Below are 10,315 nucleotides of genomic sequence, written 5' to 3'. Positions count from 1 at the left end.
GACTCTGGACTGCAAGAAGAAAACTAAGGGTGACAGATGGGAGGGGCGTGGCAGGATGGGGTAGCTAGGTGACAGATATTAAGGAGGGGACATGTTGTGATGATCACTTGGTGTTATAGGCAACTAATGAATCACTGAACACTGTGTTAAAATCTACTGATATATTATATGTTGGCTAATGAATTTAAATTTTAAAAATTAAATTAAATTTAAAAATAAAAAATAAATCCAAGGCAGAAACAGTACATAACTCAGAGGGCTCCGTGTTCCTGGCGGCTGAGCTAGGGGCCATGGCCATGGTCTCCAGTGGTCAGAGGACTGGAGGTCTGAGAGGTGGCGCAGTGCACCCCATACCCTGAAGCCCCATGGCCATGGCAAGGTGCATGGACTGGGAGGGAAGACCCAACCAGAGGTCATCCTGGCTCCAGGCTGCTGCAGGAGCACTCTCAGCCCCACCAGGTTGTGTTTTCCTAGAACGAGGAAGAAAACTTTTCCCTCAATTGTTCTTTTTAAAGATGGCTGCTCAGCACTGACACGGGAAAAACATCCGACATAAAGCTGAAGCCGTCACAGCTCCAAATGACCCAGAAGTTATCAAAATTAGTGACCCCAAAGAGAGGACCCTGTGTCCCCAGGCAGTCCTCCTGTTTGTGGGTGCAGCTGGGGGCCCTAGACATGCCCGTGGGCAGTGCTGGGCTCCACGGTCTCCCTCAAGGGGACAGAAGTAGGAAACTGGTCTGACAGCTCTGCTCAGGATAGCACCCCCGATGGAGACAGGAACAGCCCCTCATGATTCCTGGATGTCCTGGTGATTCCTGGGCATGGTGAGAATCTCAGCTTCTTCATGAAGGGTGTGGGAAGGGCAGCCGAGGTGCCGTGGGTCCCACAGGTCCTCCAGGGATAGCACCTTGCTGGGCTTGTGGACCAGCAGGTACCTGTTCAAGTGGCTCTCATCACACCACTCAACCTCGATCCCATTGGCCAGGTCAACCCCCATTGGCTGATGACAGGCCAAGGTCAATTGGTGAACCTCCACTACCAATCTCCCCAAAAAAGGCCCCCATGTAGTAAACATCACCCTGGCCCCTAGGGATGAGACACAGTCCCACAGCCTGGGACTGTGGCCGGTGCTGGTAGCTGAAGTCTTCACAGGCCACCCAGTAGAAACTGAGGTGCAGGGTGCCAAAGAGGGGGGACAGGATCTCCATGCCCACATGGTTGCAGAACTTCATTTCCACATCCGCACACACCAGGTTGTCCACCTCATGGAGGAAGTGCTGCTCACAGAAGAGGCTGATCATCACCATGCACTGCAGGGACATATCCTACCAGTGCAGGGTGCTGGGGACCTCGAGGACCACCACCCTCCAGCCTTCCTGGGTGGCACACGGACCTAGCAGCAAGCTTGTGGATAAAGACCTAGTAGGTGACCCTGTGTCCCACTATGATGGGCTTCTCTGCCCTCTGCAGGAATAACTGAAGGAAGACAACCTATCTACAGGGACCAGGGGCAAGCCAGGAGGAGGGTTACTGTCAGAGGCTCACAGCAGGACCCCGGAATTGGGGGTCATGGACGTGTGCACCTTCTTTTTTTTTTTTTTTTTAAGATTTTATTTATTTGACAGAGAGAGAGATCACAAGTAGGTAGAGAGGAAGTCAGAGTAGGAGGAGGGGGGGAAGCAGGCCCTCTGCTGAGCAGAGAGCCAATTGCAGGGCTCAATCCCAGGACCCTGGGATCATGACCTAAACCAAAGGCAGAAGGTTAACCCACTGAGCCACCCAAGTGCCCCACATGTTCACCTTCTTCAAGGGGACAGGCCCTAAGTTGCTTTAAGCAATAGCCACTCTCCCAGCCTATCCAGAGAAAGTCTGCTCATGAGACCTCCCTATCTTCTGTTCCCAGAGATGGGGGCCATTAGCACCCCATCATACAAAGGGGAGCCTGAGGCTTCAGAGGCAAGAAACAAACCCCACAGTCAGCATGCTGGAGCCAGGAACATGCCCCCTGTGCTGAGCTCTGAGGCAAACCCTGTGGGTACCCTCCCCTGGCCAACCCCCTGGAGTTCCTGTGCCCTCCAGCCAGGAGTGGAGCACATTTGGGCACAGCCCTCCTTTCTATAGCCTACAGATGGATAGAATCAGCAGAGCTGGCCACCTGCCCCACTTTGCTTTGAGTAGGCTGTCGCTGGCCCCCAGAGAGTGATCTCTAGCCTCTATAGGATCCTCCCTTGAAGGCTACTCGGCCTCTTGCTGACAAGGTCCATCAATCAATCACTGCTATTCCTAGAAGTCGTTCACCCTCAGACTCCCCCAGATCAGGAATCAGGTCCAGCCCACCGGCAGGGAATTGAAAGAGGACAGATGGAAGAAGAGGGGGCTTGCTTGGGTTCCAGTTGTTAATTCAACAGAGTAAGCTTCCAGGTCCAGGTCTCCATCTCCCTGGCCCCAAGAAGTTTTAAATCTTGTCTCTTTGAGGGGAATATCTGTGGAGACTGCAGCTCCTCCATTGTCAGCAATGGTGGTGAGCCCCTCTAGACAAATTTTTTAAGGTTTTATTCATTTATTTGACAGACAAATAGAGAGGGAACATAAGCAGGGGGAGTGGAAGAGGGAGAAGCATGCTCCCCGCTGAGCAGGGAGCCTGACACCCTGGGGTTCGATCCCAGGACCCTGGGATCATGACCTGAGCCAAAGGCATATACTCAAGACCGAGCCATCCAGGCACCCTGAGACTGATTTTTTTTTTTTTTCACACAAGCACTAAGGCTACTTCCCTGTGCATGCCCCATACCTGGCAGGTTAGTAATTCACTCACCCAGGGAAAGTAGGCACTACATTTAAATAGGGGACAAGGCCTCACACACCCACCAGCCACAGGTCAGGTCACCAGGGTAAGTCCAGGTCCTGCCAATGAGAGATCAAACCAGACATGAAGTGGGGAGAGAGGAGTGCTCCTGGCAGAGGGCAGAGAGAATGTAAAGGCTTGGAGTCAGGCCCGAGGCACATGTGGGATGACCATATACCTGGGAGGCCCATGGAGTTGGGGGATAGGGTGGGAGATATGAGGCTGGAGAGGACGGGCAGCTGGGGAGTGGATCACAGAGAGGCTCAAAGTTTATGTTCTGAAAAGATCACTCTGAAGAATGGGCTCTGTATAGCAAAGGACTGGTAGACCCTCACCCTAACTCATAGCCCTACCCTAACCCTAATCAAACACCATGCTCAATTTGAGGACTGACAGCTCTACTCTGAATCACAAACAAGTCCATCATGCTGGCTTTCAGTCCTTGCTCAGTATTGTACTGAAAGTTCTACCCAAAACAGTGAGGCAAGAAATAAGGAATCCACATGTGAAACAGAACAGTAGAACTAGGTCAATTCAGAGACCAGAGATGGCATCATCTTATATAGAGAACTTCCTAAAGAATCAACAGAAATGATTACAACCAGTTCCCTAATTCTGAAAAGTTACAGGACAAAATATCAAGGCACAAAAATGTCTCTTATTTGTATACACTAGCAATGAATCATCCAAAAAAGAATTTAAGAAAACAATTTCATTTTAGGGAACATCAACATTGACAAAACACTTGGGAGTAGATGTAATCAAGGTGTATGTCTTGTACACTGAAAGTTACAAAACATGGCTGAAAGAAAGTAAGGGAAACCTAAATAAATCTGAGGACACTCCATGGTGATGAAAAGACGTACTATTGGTAAGATGGCAACAGTACCCAGTGCAATGTGGAAATTCAATGTGTTCCCAAGAAATTTCACAAAGGCCTTTGGGAAGAATTGCACAAGCTAAACATAACAGTCATATGGAATTTTAAGAGACCACAAGATAGCCCAAACCATCTTGAAAAAGAAAATGAAAAGTGAAAGGTCAAAAAGTTCAAATCTTAATGTAAAGCAACAGCAAATAAAACATTGTGATATTGTCACAAAGGTATGCATATACAGTGAAACAAATAATACATGCTATGTTAATTGATTGAATTTAAATTTTAAAAATTTTGTTAAATAAATAAAATTAAAATTTTTTATTTTATTTATTTATTTGAACAGACAGAGACCACAAGTAGGCAGAGAGAGAGGAGGAAGCAGGCTCCCCACTGAGCAGATAGCCCAGTGTGGGGCTTGATCCCAGGACCCTGAGATCATGACCCAAGCTAAAGGCAGAGGCTTTAACCCACTAAGCCACCCAGGCACCCCTAAAATTTAAAAATTTTAAAGTATGCATATAGATCAGTGGGATTTAACTGAGAGCCCAGAAATAAACCTCTTTATCTATGGTCCTCTGAATTTTGACAAGAGTGGACAACATTACAGTGGGGGGACAGAATGGTCTTTTCAACAAAGGGTGCTAGACAATTGTCTATACATATACAGAGGAATGGAACTGGACCCTTACCTCACATCATATATAAATATTAAGTCAAAATAAGTTAAAGGCTTACATGTAAGAGGTAAAATGATAAACTCTAGAAGAAACAAATGGGGATCAGTCTTCATAAGCTTGGATTTAGCAATGCTTTTAGATGTGACACCAAAGCATAAGAAGGGAAAGAAAAAAATAGATAAAATAATATCCTCAAAGTTGAAAATCTGTCCTGGGTGCCTGGGTGGCTAATTTGGTTAACTGTCCAACTCTCAATTTTGGCTCAGAATATGATCTCGGGGTCATGAGATTGAGGCCCACACCAGGCTCCACACTGACTGTGGGGCCTGCTTAAGATTCTCTTTCCTTCTCCCTGTTTATTCTCAAACTCTCTCTCACTTAAAAATGAAATGTAAAAAAAAAATTAACAATCTTTGTACATCACAAGATACTATCCAGAAAGTGAAAAGACAGCCCCCAGAATGGAAGGAAATATTTGCACATTATTTATCTAATAAGAGTCTGTTGCCCAGAATATGTAAAGAGCTTTTACAACTTCTCAACAAAAAGACAACCCCATTTTTAAAATGGACGAAGGACTTGGATAGACCGTCTTCCAGAGAAATCATACAAATGGTGAATGGCACATGAATAGATGTTAAACATCATTGGTCTTTGGAAAGGAAGATCTAAATAGTTAGATGTCCTTTTACACAAGTAGGATCACTATGATCAAGAAAACTAAAAATAACAAAAGAATGTTGAGAAACTGAAACTCTTAAGCTTCTGTTGTGGAAAATGATACAGTCTACATATAAAATAGTTTGGCATTTACTCAAATAGATCAAAATAGAACTATCATATGGTTGAACAATTGTACTCCTAGATATATACCCCCCAAATTGAAAACACTGTTTCAAACAAACAAAGAAAAATGTACAGGAATATTCATAGCAGCCGCATTCATAATAGGCAAAAACCAGAAACTGTGCAAATGTCCATCCATGGGGAAAAGGACAAACAAAATGAGGTAGACCCATAAATGACAATCTTGTTCTGCCCTATGAAGGGATGATGTAAAATGATTCATTTGTGGGGTAAAAATATAATAGTTCTTGAAAATATTAAACATGGAATTCCACTGCAGCCTATATGCCCCCTAAAATTGAAAGTAGAAATACCTTTATTCAGAGCAGCATTTCTCACAACAGCCAAAAGGTGGAAGCAACGCAAGTGTTGACTGACAGATGAATGGATAAACAAAGTGTGGTTATATACAATGGAACATGATTCAAGCTTAGAAACGAAGGGAGTTCGACACAGGCTACAACACGGATTGAACCCAGAAGTCATTATGCAGAGCGAAATCAGCCAGTCATGGAAGGACAGATACTGTATGATTCCACTTGGATGAGGTGTCTGGGACACAAAGCTGGATGTGGCAACAGGAGCCAAGGGGAAAGGGTAATGGGGAACTGGTGTTTCACTCATACAGTCTCCCTCAGAGAGAATGAAAAAGTTCTGTAGAATGATGTACAACCATGGGATGTTCTTATGTTCTTATATTTAGTCACCCTGAAAAAGTGAATGAAGGACTGATGCATATCACTACGTGGATGGACAGTGAAAACAGCCCCAGTGACATTAGCCATATAGAAACATCACTCGATTGGAGCCCTCTGTGCTCCTTAAATCAATAAACATTACCCAAAGAAGGGAAAGTCCTGGAAGAAGTTCCAGAAGATGAAAACTGGAAGACATTTTAGTGGTGACAGCTGAAGTGGGCCTGTGGTCTGGGTTCAAATGTGGGAACCGTCATGATTTCCTCACTTGGGATTACATGGTGGTTCCACGGGCCAGTGTCCCTGTTTGGGGTAAAAATGCATGGAAGTAGCCCATGTGAAGTGGCAAATGTGGTAAAGAAATGACAGCTGGGGCGCCTGGGTGGCTCAGTGGGTTAAGCCGCTGCCTTCGGCTCAGGTCATGATCTCAGGGTCCTGGGATCGAGTCCCACATCGGGCTCTCTGCTCAGCAGGGAGCCTGCTTCCCTCTCTCTCTCTCTCTCTGCCTGCCTCTCTGTCTACTTGTGATTTCTCTCTGTCAAATAAATAAATAAAATCTTTAAAAAAAAAAAAAAAGAAATGACAGCTGGGGAGTGTGAGGATAAAGCATATTTGTGCTGCTGTGACAAATTGGTGCAGATTTGAAATCTCTGCAGAGTAAATGACTCTTCCAGACATCCACATCGACACATCACAGAGGCAAAGAGGACATCAGACTTCGGGATGGAGGCCAAGCCCTGCCAGATCCAGTTCACCCACCATGGAGAGACCACTAACCATTGGAGGAGGCCACGTTTTAGCAAGAGACTCATGGGAGGATTAAATCAGGGGCCCCAGTGTCCCGGGTGCAGTAGAAGCAGTGGGATTTGGAATTTCAATTCCCCACAATGCTCCACGACAACCTGGCTAGAACTGTGAAAAAGCATGAAGGGGAAACCTCGTAAAGTGGACTGGGGACACCAGAAGGGGAGGCTGGAAGGGGGCCCCTGGCACTCAGTGCCCGTTACAGACCCCACATTACAATCCCCCACAGGGGAGACTCATCCATTCCAGGCCCCACAGGGGAAGCCGGAGAGTTCATCTCCTACAAGAGATCCACCATTCCCACAGCTCGGCCAGTGAGAATACTTCATCACCCTGAACCCCTTTCTCCAGGGGACTTTCCTTCCAAGCACCCCTCCCAACTTCTTCCTCCTTCTCCATGAAATGATGTTCCTCTCCTTTGTTTCTTACACTTGCCTGCGATGTGACCAAAGCTTGCTCATCCGAGATTGCCAGTCTCTGCTCTTCCCAAATAAACCCATTTTGCTGGTCAAGTAACTGGCAGTTTGAGTTTAAAGTGAACAGAACTAATAAATTAAAGATACTTGCAAGGAACAAAATCAATATACACAAATCACTTGCATTTCTACATGCTCTGAAGGGACCATCATAAAGAGACTACTGAGAACAATCTTATTTACTACTGCATCCAAAAGAACAAGGTACCTAGGAGTCCCCTGAACCAAGGGAGTGACAGACCTGTCTTCTGACAGCCATGAGACACTGATGACAGACATGGAGGGAGACCCACAGAGATGGGAAGACATTCTGTGCTCAGGGAAGAACCTATACTGTGAAAATACCTGCTATACTCAAAGCCATCGACAGAGTCCCCACTATCGCTCCCAAACTTCCAGACTCCAGACCAAGCCTGAGATGGGTGTGGACATGAGAAGGACCCTGCAGGGCCAAGGCCAGGGGAGCACAAGCACCAAGGCAAGCATCCACTCCCTGACGGCAGACTGTTTGAGGAGCCCCAGGGACCAAATCCTCATGCATGCGCACAAACACAGATGCGGGACCCAGGGTGCACATCAGAGCCCAGAAAGGGGAGACTCCACATCTCCGCACACAGCACTGCTGGAGGCCATGTCCCCACACACAAAACCACAGAAGCCTGTGTCAACACAGCACACCCTTCCTTGTGAGGTCCCGAGATCACGCACCCCATCGCCAGTTCCCACTCAGATGGCTTCTCCTTGCCTTCACCTCCAGTGGCTGGTCCTGAAGAGGCCGGACTTTGTCAGTGTGAACGCAGCCCTAGGTCCCCCAGAGTGGGTTCTGTCAGTGTAGATGTGGAATCACATCCTCCACAGCTTGTCCCGTCAGGGTTGAGAGTGACTCCACATCCTCCAGATGTCTCCACAACAGGTCATGAGGAGGCCAGACTCCTGTCCCAGCTGTGGCTGTGCAAGCCAGGCTCAGGGCAGGAGCTAGGGTCCTGCACCCTCTGCAGGTGGGGGAGGCAGTGCAGGACTAAGGGAGCTCACCCTTCAATGGAAGCACCTGTTCCCTCCTGGGGTCCAGCTGAAGCCATTTCATTCTGGAAATTCAAGCTGCATGGAGCCCAATATCCCCCAACTTCCCTCCAAATAGTTAAGGAACAATGAATTGGAAACAATATGGAATGACAACAGTCTCTGACCCATACAGTGACTTGGAACATGTCCCTGGCCTTGATGCAGACCCACACTCTGACCTTAACTTGATCTCAAGCCTGGCCCTGACTACAATCCAGGACCCTAACTCTAGCCCCCAACCCAAACAATGTTCACAAGAATCAAAAGGTAGAAACTGCAAATATCCATCAATGGTGAATGGATAAACAAACTGTGTGAAGGGTTTGAATTTGGGTTTAGGTTCAGATTTCAGTTAGAGTTCCAGATCAGGCTTTGGGTTTAGGGTCAGAGTGAGGATTTACAGTCAGTGAAAGGGAACAGTTAGAGTTTAGGGCTTTAGGTTTATGGTTCAGGGCTTCTGAGATTAAGTTCAAGGTCAAATTTGGGGTTTGGGTTCAGGTTGGGATTTGAGTTCAGGATTCATGACCCAGAGTTCTGGTTTAGGGCTTGAGTTCATGGTTCATGGCTTGGATCCAGGGCTCATGTTCAGATTCCAGACTCCAGTTTCGATTTCAGGTTTGGGATTCAGGGTTCCAGTTTGGGCTTTAAGGTCAGTTTAGGTTTCAGAGTTAAAGTTAGGGGTTAAGATTAGGTTTAGGGATGGCACATTGTCTTCAGTTGTCATCATGGACACAAAATTTCTATCTGAAGTTTCTAAATCTGAAATATCATTCATCTGGGTATCAGGAGATGGTTTGGAATTTAGGATCCCAGTAACTCCTAATGACAGCATTCTGGTCCTAGAGTATCCCAGTCACCCAGAAGCAACTTTTTCTTGGCCCAAACATACCCTTGGCATAGAAGGGTGATCTGGTGCCAAAGCTGGGATGATTTCACAAGGGCAAAAGTGTGAAATGAAATATCGGGGAAATGTTCATGGAAAATGAAACAGGAGACAAATAATTAGTCAACTCCTGATTCCTCCACAATAACAAAGACCAAGTTTCCAATAGAATCTGATAATCTTCCCTAGGAAAGCCTATGGTACTCATTACCAGTACCAAAGGAGGGCCCCTCCCTTGGTTCAAACTAAGAATCACAGCAGGATACTTCCTACTTCATGTCAAAAATAAAATTTTACTCTTTGGCTGCTTCAGTGTACAATTTGAGGAAGCACTGGCAACATTTTCCTTTCTCAAAATCTCATCACACATGGGTAAGATGCAGGCAATGTTGTAGGGCACTGCTATTGAAATACCAAGTGCAAGGAGCGCTATTAGACCAATAAAAAGATATTGAATATGAAACTCAGAGAAAGCACCCTTTATGGACACTTAATGAGGATCCCTAACAATAAGATCTACCATCTCATCCTATGGGATTCACCCATAAAAATCATCAACCATAATAGCCTGCTGACCACTGTAACCACCTCACCATTGACCTCTAGGCTTGTAATACACACTCCAGCCACTAGAGACACACTTCTCAGGAGCAGAATGGGTTTTGCCCACTCCTGATGGACCAACTGTTACAGAGAAGCCCAAAAATCCCATTCCTTGGAAATCCCAGCCATTAGGACAAAGTCACAGAAACCACACCCAGAATTCAGTAAAGGGCAGAAATCTTATGAAGCGGATGCTGCAGATCACCACCACTCCCACGAAATAACTCTACAGTGAACTCCAGATCTGTCCCCTTCCCAGGATTACACAGACACCGCCTTCTTCCAATACTCCATCCTCAGAACAAAACCGTGAACTGTCCTCATCAGTACTGTGTGCAGATTCACAGTGAGCCCTGCAAAAGCCAGATACCTCCTTGAGAGCACTCAGCCTCTCACACCTATCCTAGCAGAGGGGAGGGCGCTGCTCTCCCCGACTTCTGTACCAACTAGAGAATGCTTGGAACAAGTCTCGCCATACTCCATGCAAAAGGCATATTCTTCCTCTGCAAAATGACGGACAGTAAACACCATGGATTCCCCGCAC

The 10,315-nt window shown here is 46.5% G+C and overlaps 1 pseudogene; it reads right to left on the bottom strand.

Moving 5' to 3' along the window:
- Window positions 1-787: 787 nt before the first annotated feature.
- Window positions 788-7,764, bottom strand: LOC116584113 (annotated as a pseudogene).
- Window positions 7,765-10,315: the final 2,551 nt, after the last annotated feature.

Source organism: Mustela erminea, chromosome 2 (genome assembly GCF_009829155.1).
Source record: "Mustela erminea isolate mMusErm1 chromosome 2, mMusErm1.Pri, whole genome shotgun sequence".
Classification (NCBI taxonomy): Eukaryota; Metazoa; Chordata; class Mammalia; order Carnivora; family Mustelidae; genus Mustela; species Mustela erminea.
The sequence above is the reverse complement of the archived record's forward strand: the minus strand, read 5'-3'. Positions and strand labels throughout refer to the sequence as shown.